The 16653-nt window shown below is 45.2% G+C and overlaps 1 protein-coding gene across 4 annotated transcripts in view; it reads left to right on the forward strand.

Moving 5' to 3' along the window:
• Window positions 1–2246: 2246 nt before the first annotated feature.
• TNRC6C (trinucleotide repeat containing adaptor 6C) overlaps window positions 2247–16653 on the forward strand; it is a 114370-nt gene continuing 99963 nt past the window's right edge. For 2 of the 4 annotated variants that reach the window (XM_074343777.1, XM_074343779.1), the window contains exon 1: window positions 2247–2848. The gene's annotated coding sequence lies outside the window, so the exon portion shown is untranslated. The remainder of the gene's footprint in view (window positions 2849–16653) is intronic. The other 2 variants (XM_074343781.1, XM_074343778.1) reach the window with 2 other exon arrangements.

Here is a 16653-nt window from a genome sequence, read left to right on the forward strand (position 1 = left end):
TCCAAACCTTCCACACATTTATCCCAGGACTGCCTCCTACAGTGTCACAGATGCATCCAGCCAGGTCTTCTCCATCTGTCCTTAAGTAATTGACCTTTTGGTGTAAGGGATGCACTTAATACTTAATTCTCTTGCATGTCATTCTGTGGGTTTTGCCCATTATTATAGATTATTAACTCATACCTTAGTTACAAGGTGGTAATGGCAGGGCTGAGAGGCGGATAACAGACCCCAAATGTGCACTTACTCATTTTACCACTTTACCAGGGGGCTCCTCATGGTTTATTCGGCCCAAGTAGCCACTGATAAGTGACACTGAGTTCTTCAAGCTCCACACTCATGGCCATGGTATATCTCAGTGTTTCTGGATGCGCCCTATTTAGAGTGTTCTTTCTGTTGCTACAGGCCCATATGCCAAACCATGAGTCCAATTTTTGGTTCAGAAAACATGCTCAGTATAAGTGTTGCCTTTTCTCTGTGTGTTTATGGTCTAAGATAACAGGAGAGGACAATTATTTTGCCTGCTTTAAGCTGAGGGAGGGGTCAGTAAAGAGAACAAGATGGAGAATAGTGGAGAGGTTACAGTCACAAATTCAAAACCAAGGACAAATATTAAATAATGTAATTTGGGTTCAATTTTCCAAACAGTGAAATTCTGCTTATTACAATAATGGGCCTACCCAGGTAGGTACCTGAATTCCTCATTGATTAAGCAATCTATTTAGTGGATGCTGCATATTTTATTTTGCAGTCCCTCCTGGAGCAGGTGACAATATCTTTATCTTTGAGAAATACAAAGGAAACAGGTTTCTCCGCAGTCAAGAATTAAATTAATGTAAATAAAAGTTGAATGGAAAACGCAGAAGCCTCTCTCAGGTCCGTTTGACTTCAGATCCTTCTAAGTATGTAGGTTTTTAAGAAGGGAAATGCCCAACACAGACAGACGTTTGAAGATGATTTTAGACCGGGGTTTCTGAATCTGACTACCGGAGGGCTTAAAATATGGCAGTAAGAAGAAAGGAATGCGCAGAGCTCAAGGGACCCTGAAGGGAAACGAGAGCGGGGAGTCTGTTGTGTCCCTTTCATCCACAGACGTTTCAAAGCAGGACACTTGCGGTAACAAAATTACACTGTGAAAGTAGCGTGTCATTATCTGCTCTTCAAGATGGGGACACGTAGACAGGGAATGGCCTCCTCCAACACGAACAGCTTTCAAGTAGCACCGCGGAGCCTCCACCGCACGAAGGGGAAAGCTGGCCGGCTTCCACTACGCTTCGTGAAAATGGAGTGAAGTCTTGGTTTCAATATCTTCTCGTGACTTGAACCGAGAGTTAAAAGGGAACGTTTAAGTTGCACATCGCTCCTGACCTTACCTACAGTTAACGACTAGCGTACATCGAAGAGGAGCGGCGGAATGGAGGACCGCTACCGGGTGCCGAACGCCAGAAAGGAACCGTGGAGTGTGGGATCTGGAGCGCCCGGGTTCGGCCCGGCAGCCGTTTGCGCGGTGGGGGCGGGGTGCTCGCGCTCCGGGGAAAGGGTCGTCTCCCGGGAGCTGTTTCGCAGCGAGGCTTGTTAGGCTCGCAGCAGGGCGCTCCCCGGGGAGCGGCTGCGCGCAGGGGCTGGCTGGGAGGCGCGCGGCGAGCAGGATGCTCCCGGGCCCGGGCCGGCGCGTGTACGTGTGTGTGCACGGTGGGGAGGTGCAGGGCGTGTGCACGGCACGGGCCGGACGCGCGCCACTGCGGGCGCTGGACTCCGGCGCACAGAAGGCCAGCGCCGCCGGGTGAAAATACCGCTCAAAACCCTGGCTTGGGAGCCGCGGAGCTCCGGCCGGAGAAATCGAGCAGACGCGCAGGGCCGGGTCTTCGTCCCGCCGTTGAGCGCGCTAACGCGGAGCCGCAACACCTAAGACGACGAGGACGCCGCGCGGGTTTTCACGCACCCCAGGCGGAGCTCGAGCCCTCGGGACTCGCACCCGCTCGGGCAGGCGGAGCGCGTAACCGCCAGCGCCCTGGCGCGCTCCCCGCGCGGTCTGGGGAACCACAGTGCGGGCGGGTATTAAGGGGGATCGAGGGGGCGTGGCCTGACTGGTGCTAGCCAATGGGCCGGGGAGGGGCGCGTGGGGGCGGAGCTCGGGTTCAGAGCGCCGATTGGTCAGTTGGCCCTCCGGTATGCAGATACAGTGGAGTCACGTGCCAGGGGCCGGGACGACTTCCTGTTGGAGGCCAACGCGGGGCGGGGAAGGGGGCGCGAGCGCCCCGTCTGGCTGGAGCGGGGGGAGGGGGGTTCTTGTCAGTTAGAGCAACAAGATGGCCGCGGTGGCAGCTCCGCACCTCAGCACGACGGCCCCGGGAGCCGCAGCCGCCGCCGCCGGCCCCGCCGCCCCGCATTCCTGAGCGCCGCCCCGGCCGTCCCCACCGCCCCTGACAGGGCCGTCCCCGCGCTCGCCGCGCTCCTGCCGCCGCCGCCGCGGGCCCACCCGAGCCGGAGGCGGAGGGAGCGGAGCCGGCAGAGCGCCGAGCGCCGCCGCCGCCGCCTCGGATCCGGGGCCGCGCCGGAGCCGCCGTCCCGCCAGCGGGCGCGAGGAGGAGGTCGCGTCGCGGCGTCGCCGGGGCCGGACCTGGACCCACCGGGACGCGCCGCCGCCCACCCGCCCGCGCCGCCCCCGCCGCCGCCCGCTTCGGGACGTGAGCCCGCGGCGCCGGCGCTGAGCGGGCCCCCGCCGCCCGAGCGCCCCGCAGGCCCCGGGGCGGCCGCCCGAGTCGTCGTCGCCGCAGCCCCCAGGCCCGCGCCTCCGGAGCCCCGCCGAGGAGCCGCCGCCGCCGCCGCCGCCGGGGACGGAGCCCAGGTGAGCGCGGGCCCGGCCTCCGAGCCGCCGCAGCTGGCAGAGCTGGCGGCGTCGCCTTTGTTCGTCCGGGCCCGGAGCGCGAGGGGTCGCGGGTCCCGGCGGGAAGGGTGCGCGGCGCGGGGCGGCGGGAGCAGCTGCCCGCGGCGCGGGACCGGGTGCGTGCGCGCGCGGGGAGAGAGGTTCGCGGTGCCGGGCGTGATCCGAACGGGCGGTGCGGCCACACGGCGATTGCGTGTGTGGTGTGTGTTTAAACTGATGCAGTTGGTGGGATTGGTCGTCCCCGAGTAGTCACCCCCGGGTTTTGCATTTCTGATGGCATGCACGAGCCCAAGGGTTTTCGGTATGGGGCCTCCCGCGCCGTTGTTTGGGGGAGCGCAGACGCGAGCGTGCTTTCGCGAGCGTGGAGGGGCCCCTCGGCCTCCTGCGGGTCTGAATCAGGTGGGCTGCTCGCTGCGCTGCAGTCTGCGGGGCGACGCGCACGAGGCGAGGGAGCCGAACCGCAGCTGCCCGGCTCTCGGACCCCGAGCGCCCCGGGGCCACCTCTGCTCCAGCGACGCCTCGTCTGCACCTTTGCCTCGTGGATGAGATTAATTGATGGATTCGTGCCTGTTAAAATGTGCAGATGCGAATGCAGGGGTTCCCTGCGCGTTAAGCCGGTGGAGAACCATCCGCTCGCAGGTTACACAGAGCTTTGGGAATCTCACCGAAGATGCAGGCGCGCTGCCTCGACGGTGCGGGGCGGGGGAGGAGGAGTCGCAGATCCCGGCTGCACCTCTTGCGGTATAAGGCACTCGGCAGTCACAGTGATTCTGTGCAAAATGAGTGGAACTGTCTGGTACCTTTGCCTCTGTCAGGTTGAACCTCCATTTGAGTGGTCTGCTCGGTTTTGTCTCGGCATGAACTGCAGATCCTGAACTCAAAATGGTGCTCTGTTGAGGTCCAACTTAAGCGTCTTTAAGGAGTTGCAAGTTGGCGGCGTCTGACTGGTTTAATCCATTGTGTTGCTGAGGTTCGGGTTTTCTCCCGTATCCGGTGTTCACGTTGATGTGCTGCGGTCGGTGTAGGTGGTCGGTCAGTTTATGGCGATCACTGAGGAGAGGCAGCTACGTTTCGGAATGTAATTTGACCCCTCAGGAGGCTTATTTTATGCAAGTGATTTCCTACATTTAGAATTGAGTAACTAGGGGGATGAGTTGAGACACTGGAAATGTGGCTTGAGTGAGCTTAAAGGACAGTGGTGGCCAGTTTGAAATATGTGAGGAGTGCTGACAATTACACGCATAGTTTCCAGACTTCCCTCAATACTATGTGAAAGAATAAAGGATAAAACTTAGCCCCAGGCCAGATGGACTCATTGGCAGAGGGCACCTTGAAGAAATTTACCTTATTTCAGAACCACAGAGGTGAGGGAGGTCTTTGAACACCTTTCAGTGTGACACTTCTGGGATGCTTTGTTGGGGGAAATGATGCAAAGTGAGATTTTAAAACCGACTAGCCCAGTAATATTAACCAAATTAATTTTTATTGTTGGTGTTTACAGAAGATAATAATGGTCTGAATAGTTGTTAGTTTACCTACATTGAAAGTTTTTTATATTTGTAATTTCATAAGAATAGAGGTTCATAGAATCTGTTTTTCTTTCACACTTTGGGTCGTGAGACATTGATGGCTCTTCAGAAAATAGTAATGTAAAAGTATTGGTTAAGTTTTACACATGCACATACACACATAGTCAGACTTGGTTTTATTATGTGGATATAGTTTTAAAAGCCTGATTCTAAGTCTTTAATATTTGTCCAAATCAAAGACCTTATTGTCTGCTACCTCTGGTTTACTATTAAGGTATGAAATTAAATAAGATTGACACTGAGGCTGTCATAAGACTTAATCCTAACTACTTCATTTTGGATTCTGGCGTTTAAATATTTCAGTAGTAATCTGGGGTAGACGTAAATGTTGATTTTTGGTTTTCCTCCTCAGTGTTTATTGTTGTTCTTTTTCAAGTGGCATATGTTTTAACACTTTGACAAAGATTATTTTGTAACAGGTTTATGTTTATACTTAGTTGTTCAGGAATTTTGCAACAAATAGTTACCTTAGAATGCTGGTTATGAGGGAAAGTGGGGCGAACTGTTTCATTTGACTCTCAATGATTAAAATATAACTAAACCATGGGGGGAACACAGGAAACTTTAAATTACAGTATTTCTCACCACCACCACCTTTTTGTTAAACACCCAGCTTTCCTGAGATAAATTTGTGCTTTTCCAAATGCTGTCATCTGGCTCACTTCCAAAACCCAGCTGGAGGAGGAGGAGGTCAGGGCTGGAGGGGGCGGGGGGCAGCCTTTTTCCTTAGTGCAGAGGGCTTTCAGTTGGGAAGAAATGGAAGATAAAATTCCTACAGTACTGGCTGAGGTTGTTTCCATTACTTCCCCAACTCCAAGTGAGGGCAGTGAGGTCCTGAATGTAAACTTATTCTTGCTTGACTCAAGAAAGGGATGATAATTTTAAATTAAAGAAAAATACTAGTGATGGTCTGTTTACCTGTTATTTGACTTGCGCATATAGGATGTCTTTGACATCGTATAACTTATGTATCAACTTAACATCGTAAGGCTTAAGAACCATTTTGAAGACTGTTGATGGGTTTTTGTTGGTTTGTTTTGGCCTTCTCCAGTAGGAAGTAGATCCATGAGATAGCATGCTTAGGTTTGAGATGATATTTACCTGCCAGCCAGGGTTTATTGGGTAAAGGTGATATCTGAGAAGACTTTATAAGAAAGAAAACATTAGCTGTGAAATCTGAGGTTGTTCCATGTATCAGAATAGCATATGAGTTAATTAAGATTTGGGGATGGAGCAGGCAAAGATTACTTAGCCTGTGTGGAAAGCATGAGAAACAGAGAGGTGAGGAGGGCAGATCTAGAAAAGGCCAGGGGCCAGGGTAGGTTGAGGGAGCAGGAGGTGGAGCCCTGAGCTGGCAGTGCCTGGAAGTTTCTAAGTAAGTGGGGAAGAACCAGGTATAACTTTGGTTTTATTTGTTTTTTCTTTTCCTTTGACTGAAATTGTTTTGGCTTCTTACTCCTGATTTTGAGACAGTCAAATGGGTTTTTACCTTTTTTCCAGCTTTATTTCAGAGGGTCTTCTGATGTTTTAGGTGAGCTGTAAGGAAATCTTTTGAGAATGTTGGTGCCGTGGTCTATTTTGTATGATAACTGGTTTCACAGTGAAGGTGACTGAATTCTATTTGCTTAATTAAGACAGTGAACATCTTAATAATTATGTTTGAGGATGTCATAGATTTGAGTAGAGAGAGCAGAATATCAAATGAGAACTGGCTTTTTTTTTTTTTAAAGGACGTTTTACGGATTTTCTTGGTTTAAGCTGGTCTAATCATGACTATCTAAATTTTTACACTTAGCTTTTAAATAGTTGTGCAGTCATGCAGAGAGCATTCTTTACTTTGCAAAATAATATGCAGTAAGTTTTCTTTAAGATGTTCTCGATTATAAACATTCATCTTATACACAACCTTTTAGGAATATAATTACTTAAAAATATGAAGGTTAATTATAGTCAGAAATAACTATATAACCTTGTGTAGAGATTGTGTGTTTGACATTGAAACCAAAAACATGTGTAATCCTTGCCCAGTGAACTCGTTTGAATAACTTGATTAAAATACTCCTGTAACTTTGCTGTTGTTCATATTATGTATTTGAACTGTAATTTATTTAACAAAAAGTAAACATGTATTTTTGAATTCTCCAACTGGAATGTGACAAAGATTGGCGTGTTAAAAACACGATGAAAATTTATACCCTTTGTACCATTTTTGGAGTTTTACTAAAAATGAGTTCTTTTCTTGGCCCCAGATGCTTTCAGAGAATGAAGAAGCTCTTGCAGGGATGGAGAGCTGTTTGTTAAGAATGCATTCTTCCTCCGTAGCCCTCAAAAGGCTCTCGAGCTGTGTGCAGAGCTAGACAATCTGGGCATCCAGCCATAAAACATCACTGCTGCAGCACAGAGAGTTGCTCGCACCCCCCCGAGCCCTCCGCGGCTGCAAACCACAGCAGAGGGAATGGCCTTGGGAAAGCAGCGCGCACTGCTGTTTGAACTCTTAATATTCTGCGTAGCTCTCTGAGCTCCAGCTCTGCACTGGGACTTCAGTGTTCTAAGATGTACTCATGGTTAAGGGTGGGCAAGAGTGTAACTTCTGAAATCTGTCCCCTCTGGGCCAGTGGATTGGAGTATTTGTTGTGGGAAATAAGGAGCAGCGAGGTGTCGGTCCCAGAGTCTCACTCTCCTCGTTTGCCCCTTTGTCACAACACTTCTTTCCTGTTGGGGGATGACCTGCCAAAGACACATGGGACAGAGGAACGGGTCCTGTGGAATCTGTCTTCCAGAGAAGGGACTCTGTGGGGTGGATTGGTCCCAGGTCGCTCGCATCCCATTCTACTTTCTCATAAACCTTTTTTGACACAAAAATTACAAACATATGAAGATGACAAAGTGTGCAGATGTGTGAGCTCACCTTTGTTGTAAGGTTGTGGCATTTTCTGTGAACGTCGTCTATTTGTATAAACCCAGATGATCCCCTGTGACCCTCTAGAATACAGATTCCCGAACAGCTCTTCAGTCTAAAGACCTTCTCTCTTTTCCTTCTTTCGAGTGGTTTAGAAATTAATACTCTATTATTTCATAATGACCTTCCTCTGAAGACCTGAACTGCAAACCTGCAGTATCAAGACTGACTGTTCTCAGCAGCGGGAGAACCCCTGTCTGTGGCCGAGCGCCTCACTGAGCGGCAGACGGGCTCGGGCCGGACACAGTTAGTGCCACAGCGGTTGTTGGGAACGTGTGTGTTGTTGGGTTCGTTTCATGTGTACACTCTAAGCTTATAAAAATAAGATTTCTCACAGGTAAAATCAGTTGCTTGGGTTTATCCTGGCAAAGATATTGTTTACTTTTTATTCCCAAAGTTAATTTTTCTTTTCTTTCTTTCTTTTTTTTTTTTTTAAAGAGATTGGGGGAAAGTTATCCCTTACTTTTATTTATTTATTTAAAAAATTTTTTTTAATTGAAGTCTAGTCAGTTTACAAGGTTGTGTCAGTTCCTGGTGCACAGCATCATGTTTCAGTCACACATATACGTAAATATATTTGTTTTCCAAAGTGAATTTCTTTTTAATTTTTCTTCTGATAAATGAATAATTAAGATGGCAACCAGGAAAACCTAAGTTAGGACAGCAGCCCGGAGGTAAGGTTCAGGGCCGAGGCTGGGGAGCGGCAGCCCAGGCTGCGCGCGCCCCGCCTTCGCAGCCGCTCGGCTGTGGGGAGGTGTTCACGCGGGAGCGGTGTGTGCGCGTGCGAGTGTGTGTGCAATTACTCCCTGGGTTGCAGTACGTCTTCTTGTACTATGTGAGATGTGGAGGGGAGAAGGTGAGTCGGAAGGGAACTCACAGTCACAGGGTTTGTTCTTCAGGAGCTGCGGTTTGACGCGAGGTTGGGGAGGTGCGGGAAGGAGGCGACGGCTGTGTGGAACAGGTGCCTTTGAGTCGCTGAGGACGCTGGAGAGGTGGGGAGGGGCTGAGAGAGCATCTTCTCAGGTAGCCAGATCTCAATTCAGAAATAATCTTCTAGCAGGTACCACGAACATTTGAGATGTACTTTGTGACAGGGCGCCGGGGACGGGAGCGCGGCTGTCTTCCCTCGTCCTCACGGTGCTCCCAGAAAACGGCTGCTCCTGTTCTTTCCATTTTGCAGAGGAGGAGAGCGAGGACAGACAGGGGAGTAATTTCTGCAAGGCCTACAGCCCGTAGGAGGTAAAGCCAGAAAGTACGCTCAGCCCGCTTCAGAGCCCGCACACGTGGACGGGCAGCTTGGATTATCTGAATAGCTTTCTAATTAGTCTCTCTTCCTTTGGCCTCTGCCCTGCTCACCCATCTGCTAATAACTGAATGCTCTCTGGGCACTGTGTGTGTGTGTTACCCATTTCTCATTGGCAGCTTTACTGTTCCTGTGTTTGTTTTCTAGATTGGGAAACTGAGGCTGATGGAAGTTGAATAATATGCCCAAAGTCAGAGCCTTAATGAGGTGTCAGGCCTCTGATGCCAGGGTCTGCGGGCTTTAGCATCCCCCGGGCCGCTTTCTAAAGCCCAAGCCTGGTCACATGTTCCTTCCTTTATGCCACAGAAACTGAATGGTTTCTTTGCTCAGTGGCCACAGTGAAGGTTGACATCTCCCTGCCCTCCTTGCTCTGTCCTACTAGTGAGGGAGACAGGCACCAAACAAGTGAAAACAAACAAACAGAAAAACTGAGATAGCAATTAAATGTTGCGAAGCTTCCTTAAGTTAACAAAAATCCGTGGTGGTGTATAATTATATAGCTGTATACCGTATCTCCCCTCTGGAAGATGCATATTAACACACTGGGTGCTTGGAGAAGTCCAGCAGCAAAAGGAAACTGTACCTTCACTAGCCCAGTCTCTTCCAGACTTACGTGGCCACTGAACAATGTTTTCCCTTCAATACCACCTTTCAATGGAATGGGCTTTGGGACTGCGGAAGGAGAAAGTGCCCAGTCATTCAGAGGAGGGAGAGGATCCACGGGTCACAGTGGTCAGGCAAGGCATCACTTGAAAGGGGTCCTGGAAGGTGGATAGAATTTGGCTGGATAGAAAGGTATTCAGCAAGGAGACAAATGGGCAAACGATGTGTGGGGAGCATTTTGGAAAGTGCCTACCCATAGCAGCTAGGACTCCGTTTATTGACTGAGCACTGAGACCTAGCTGTAAGTGGAGGCTTCGTGTCAGCAGTCAGGTTTAGAAGGGACTATGTGGAAAGCATCTCCATTCTTTGGCTGGTTAGGAAATTTTGATGGTTATTGATAGACGTGACATGTCTATCATGTGATTAGAAACTTTCGTTGAGCTGACATACAGCGGATGGTTGGAGGGGGAAACCATGGCTGTTGTGGTTGTTGGTGCAAGGTGATGCTAGCTCGGACAAGCACTATGGCAGGGTGGAACTGAAAGGGTGTTCAGAAGGATCAGCGGGAAAAAACAGCTCAGAGTGATTGGTGTGGGCTGTTGGAAGGAAAGAGTTCTGAGAGGTCAGCTGTACGGGGCTTGCTGCTCTTCCTGGGATGTCCTAGAGAGGCTTTAAATTAAGTAAGTAGAGAAGCTAATGTTAAAATATGTGATTAAATACATACTGTGCATCCTTTTACAATGCTGTTTTGGGAAAGAGGACACATAAGATAGTAGTTTTAGGAGAGTTTGTTGTTTGAGGTTCTGGGATAGAGATTTGACTCACAGCATGAATCCTGGTACGTAAAGGGCCATGTAATGACAGGGTTCTGCTGCTAATTATGGTGAGTACTCTCAACGGCAGCGAACTTCCTGAGTGCCATCCCCATAAAGAAATCTTAACTCAGAATTATGTAGCAGTCTCAGATACATTGTAAACTTCATGGATATGGAACACTGACAGAAAAGAGAGAAAACAAATCTTCAGTATTTTCAGAAAATGTAAGATCAGATTATAACAAATAGTATACTCGTTTTCATGGTGGCTGTGTTGATGTTACTAGCACTTTTTAGAGGTTAGATAAATATGATAGATTCCTTAAACTAAGTGATAATAGATTCCTTTTTAACAAAGAAAAAAATTGAAACACCAAAATAAACTTTTTTCTTTTTTTACCTCCCTAGAGTGGGGTGGGGAAGCTTTAAAACAGACAAAAATTTTATTTACCACCGTCAAGTGATGAATAAGAACATTAGCCCCTGCTGTACCCTTGCACGTACTATGGTTTTGTATTTAATTGATGAGCACTATTTCTTCGCCCATTTCATTTTAGACTGAACCGCCTTAGTGCTTTGCAGAAAAACCATCAGCATCATCATTTCCCTATTAGACTCTGAGTTCCTTGATAGCAGGGATAATAACATGTTTGTCTTCGTAATACCTACAGCATTTTGGAGATGCTCAGGTAAAATTTTTCAGTTTGATTTTGAGTCATCTGCTTCTGCAGAGATGTTGCTTACACACATGGTAGGAAGGGGGCGGGGAGAGATGGATGGTGACTACTTTCCCCCTGTGTTGTACTCTTCTTAGGATCATGACCCACCATATTTCCAACTAGTCAGATGGGATGCACCTGAAGGTGTGAGGACAGTCTTGGGGATGAGTCATCCTGACAGTCCCCAGTGGGATGCCCTGCGCCATGTCATCTGCCTGTGGGAATGGGCAGTTCCCTTTCCCTGAGGCCTCTGGGCACTGCCAGTGAGTGCCCCCAACCAAATTGTAAAGAAATAATACGTGATATTTCTTATGGAATTCGAATTTTAGGTCTAGTTCCTGGTTTGTCTTTCAAAGATCAGGCGACTATCTTCAGATACTAGCCATTGGAAAAATTTAGTGTTACATAACTAACAGGATAGTTCTGGCCAGTCCACAGTGTCTGGTTAGCATATACTAAGCTTGTTATTCTAGTCTCCTCTAGGGGGGACTCTGGAAATCAGATTGAATTTTAAAAGGATGTTGTCGAAATTCTTTTTCTTGAGACCAATTTTATGTTAACTCAATTTAAGTACTCCTTTAGCACAATTGTTAGATGTGGTTATTTAATTAGCTTACATGCATGCCTGTTTAACCTTTGATGGCAGAATTTTGATTATATAGATCCACGGCTTAAGAAAGTGGGTTTTTCTCTTTAACTTGTGAGCGTCCAGCTGATCTCAAAGTAGCAGACATTGATTTCAGAATTCAGCCTTTAAGATTACTCAGAAGTCTTTTTGCCTTTTATTTATCTTTCCCATGACCTTTTCTCCCTTTTTTCATGTGCTCTTTTCATGTTTTTAATATTTTTTACATTTTCCCTCCTGAAACTTTGCACTTCAGAGATGGGAGGAAAGGCCTATTCTATTTTGAGGCTCTGACCATGCAATTCACAACTGGAGAAGGGATTCCAAAGGGCCTAATAGCTGTAGTTTTTTGAGTGCTTGGTGTGTGCCAAATACAAGGCACTTGATGTATTACCTCATTTATTCTCATCAGTAGATGAGGACGTGGAGGCACCTCGGGGAAGTCAGGTCTGCAGGACTGCCGTGGCCGTGCGTCTGACTGCTCTGCTGCTCCACCTCACTGCTGGACAGAGTGGTTTTTTATTATCTTTAAAGATCTAAGAGATCTTTGGGGCCCCAAATTTGATCTGTGGCATTTGGCCTATTTTAATAAAATTTTTTAATCATATGGTATATAAATAACCTGTGTTCAGTGGGTTCATAGCCCCAAATAGTATCATTTTGGGCTCTAAAAATATATTGAGAGAAACCAACTTTGATGTGTTTATAAGAAATGTTAGTTCTACTTGAAAACCCTGATGATAAATTCTCTTTTCTCCCTGATTTCCAACTCTGGCATCTAGAATGCAGCTGAGGAGGGGCGTGTCTATGAGACAAACAGAGGTCTCATGAAATCTCGTGGATTACTTTTTTTTTTCTGTCACAGCAGCAGGTTTTTCTTAAAGCATTTTTTGAAAATAAACATTACTGAAATTTTTAAGCCTATTTAAAGGGATTCTACTTTTGATCCAAATTGTAAAAAGTGGGAAGATGCTTCTATGCAAATCGGTGTCACCTTGGAACTAGAGTGCTGTAGTTATTAGTGGGTAGTTGGAAGGAAGCTGCCTGTGACTTATGTGAGCAGTGCATGATAACTGTCTGTCTTCATCTAATTGAGCTGCTCCCTGCTACTTCCTGTTCAGTCTCAGATCTCAGTAGGAAAGCAGCTTCTCACTTGACCCATTTTTCTTCTGTGTTGTATCTTTCTTCCGGTTCTTCATGACAGAAAGTTTGAAGGAGTGGAGTGTTGTAAACCCGAACTGACTTATAAGGTGAAGACATTCAGACCTTGGAATAAGCATATTATCTTTTGTTTTCATTATTTCGCTCTCTGGTTGGAGGATAACAATTTTGCTTCTTTGATGTCACAGTTTTCAGAGGAGATAGATATTAAATGACTGAGAATGGTGGAGAGGCATAGGGCAAAGAAAAAATAGGTACGTGGGGTAAGGGTCTTGTTTCAGTAACATGGACAATTTAAGGATGTCATAATTTTAGTAAACATATATGCTGTAAGCCTGGCATTAATAGATCCATGTTATAAAATGTCTATTCATCTGGAGACCTGGGTCTCTTAATATCATTATCTTGTCATCATTAACGCTGCCATTAGTCACAGGTAGAACACGTTACCATGTGATAACATTTGTGTCACACTCATGGCTTATAGAGAGCTTGAATTAGCTTCTGTCCTTGACAGATGAGATTCTCAATATCCTAACATACCTAACTGAACACCAGTCTCATTCATGAAACCAACTCTAACTTCACTTGTGTGAACTTTCTCTTTTCTGTCTACACTCACACCTTTAGTGACCTCATCCAGTGCTATGACTTTATATACCACACCTACTCTAAAGACGCCTAAGTTTTGTTTCACCCACCTGGACTGCTTCGCAGACTCAGTATTTGCATATCCAGTTGCCTCCTCCACATCTCCGATGACTGTTAAGTGAACATTTCCAGCCCAGAGGGCCAGGACCTAACTCCTGTTTTTGCTCCCACATCCACTGTGCCCCTCCCTGTCTTACTTAGGGGTGCTTACATCCTGCTGGTTGTCCAGTCAAAAACTGGAGTCCTTCTTGGCTCCCCTCTTTCTCTCCATGTACAATCCATAAGAAATTAAACAAGAGGTTTCTAAGTAACCCATGGGTCAAAGAAGAGATCACAAGGGGAAGTCAAAAAGTATTTTGAATTGAATTAAAAAAAAAAACCACAACATATCAAAATTAATGTGATTCAGCTAAGCAGTACTAAGAGGGAAATTTATAGCTTTAAGTGTCTATACTATAAAAGGAGAAAGATCTCAAATCAATATTTTAATGAAATCCACTAATTCATTCCTATGAATCTGGAATGTGAAGAACAGACTAAACCCATAGTAAGCAATAAGAAAGAAAGAAAGATTAGAGTGGAAGTCAATGAAATAGAAAACGGAAAACAGTAGAAAAGATCAACAAAACCAAAAGCTGCTAATTGAAAATATCAGTAAAATTGACAAACCCATAGCTAGATTGACCAAGAAAAACAGAAGATACAAAGTAGCAAAATCAAGAAGGAAAGAGGGGACTTGAGTACTGATCCCACAGAAGTTAAACAGATACTCTTAATAACTTTGTGCCAACAAATTAGACATCTTAGATGAAATGGACAAAATTCTAGAAATAGACAAATTGCCAAAACTGACTTCAGGAAGAATGAAAAACTTGAATGGACTTAAAACAAGTAAAGAAATTGAATGGGTAATTAACAGTCTTGCCACAAAGAAGAGCCTAGGTCATCTTGGCTTCACTGGTAAACTTTGTCAGACATACAAAAAACTAATACCAAGCCTTCAGAAACATTTCCACAAAATAAAGGATGAGGAAACACTCCTCAGCTGATTCTGAGGCCAGTATTGCCGTGCCAAAGCCAGAGATACCACAAGAAAATAAAACTACAGCCCAATGTCTCTCATCAGTGTAAACACAAAAACTTCAGTCAGAAGCCAAGTCCCGCAACATATAAAGAGAATTATGACCAAGTGGGGTTTATCCTGCAAGTTTGGATTAACATCCTAGAGTCACTTGATGTCATTCACCATGTTGATAGAATCAAGGACAAAACCACATGATCATCACTATAGATGCAGAAAAAACATTTGACAGAATTCAGTATCTATTCGTGATAAAAACTCTCAGCAGATTAGGTATAAAAGAGAAGTTCATCACCTTGATAAAGGGTGTATAGGAAAAACATGCAAAACACAAGAAGTTAACATATTTGAGGTTGAGCAACTGAATGCCTTCTCCCTAAAATCGGGAACAAGACAAGAACGTCCATTCTCTTTGTTTCTATTCAGCATTGTACTGAAGATTCTAGCCTGTGCAATCAGGTTTTTTAAAAAAAAAGGAAAGGAAGAAGTTAAACTGTCCTTATCCACAGATGGCATGATTCTGTATTTAGAAAACCCTAAGGAATTCACACACACACACACACACACACACACACACACACACACACACACAGATGCTACTAGAACTAGTAAACAAGTTCAGCAAGAAATACATGAAAGTCTCTTGTATTTCTATATACTAGCAATAAACAATTTCACTATAGCATAAAAAAATTAAATACTTAAGAATAAATTTAATGAAGTAAAAGACTTGTACTCTGAAAACTGCAAAACATGACTGAGAAAAATTAAAGAAGATACAAATAATTGGAGAGACGTTCTGTGTTCATGGATGTGAAGACACAACATATAGACACAATATAGCAGTTCTTCCTAAATTGATCTATAAATTCAGTGCAATTCACATCAAAATCTCAGGCTCTTTTTTGGGAGGGGGCAGAGGTTGATAAGCTGATTCTAAAATTTATATGGAAATGCAAAAGACTGAAAGTAGCCAAAACCATTTTGACAAATAAAGTTAAAGGAAGGACTTAAAATTTCCAACTTAGGAATATACTCTGCAGCTAAAGCAATTAAAACAGTGTGGTACTGGCACATGAGCAGGCATATAGACAAATGGAGCAGAAATGAGTGTTCAAAACCTTTGTTTACGGCGAACTGATTTTTGACAAAGGTGCCAAGACAGTTCAGTGGGGCAAAGGACAGTCTTCTCAATAAGTGTTCTAGGGCAGTTGGATATCTGTATGCAAAAAAAAAAAAAAAAAAAAATGATTTAGATCCTTACCTCATACCATACACAAACTGAACCTAAAACGGACCATAGACTTAAATGCAAGAACTGAAACTATACCACTTTTAGAAAAAATACAGGAGAAAATCCTCATGACTTTTGGTTAGACAAAGACTTCATAAATAAACCACCAAAAACATCAAAAAAAAAAAAAGTTGATAAATTGGATACCATCAAAATTCAAAACTGTGCTTCAAAAGACATTAAGAACATGAAAAGACAGTCCACAGACTGGAATAAACTATTGCAAACCCTGTAGCTGACAAAGAACTTGTATTCAGAATATATAAAGAATAAGTCTTCATAACTCAATAAGACAAAGTACCCAAGTGAAAAAGGACAGAGGGTATTAATAGACATTTCACAAAAAAAGATATAAAAGTGGCTAATAAGCACATAAGATGCTCAATATCACTAAGCATTCAGGAAATGAACATTAAAACCACAAGATACCACTTCATATCCACTAGAATGGCTACAGTCAAAAGGCAGTAACAAGGATGTGGAGAAACGGGGAACCTCACCCATCGCTGGTGGAAATTGCTTGGTGCAGCTGCTTTGGAAGACAATTAGGCAATTTCCTAAAAAGCTGAACATAAATTTACCATATGACCCACCAGTTCCTTTCCTGCTTATCTACCTATACAGATACCATTACACGAAAACATGAACATGAAGGTTATTTATAATAGGAGTAAGTGAAAACAAATGACCATCGACGGACAAATGGGTAAATGAAATGTGGATATCCATACAATGGAATATTATTCAGCAATAAAAAGAATGAAGTTGTGGTACGTGCTACAGTGTGGATGAATCTCAGAAACATCACACTAACTGAAAGCAGTCAGATGTAATTTATGTGATATTTCCAGAAAGAACAAATCCTAGGATCCAGAAGTGTACTGGTGGTCGTCTAGGGCTAAGGGTGAGAATGGGGATTGGCTGTAAATTGGCATGAAAGATTTTTGTGGGGGTGGGGGGGTGGTA

Source organism: Camelus bactrianus, chromosome 16 (genome assembly GCF_048773025.1).
Source record: "Camelus bactrianus isolate YW-2024 breed Bactrian camel chromosome 16, ASM4877302v1, whole genome shotgun sequence".
NCBI classification, from domain to species: domain Eukaryota; kingdom Metazoa; phylum Chordata; class Mammalia; order Artiodactyla; family Camelidae; genus Camelus; species Camelus bactrianus.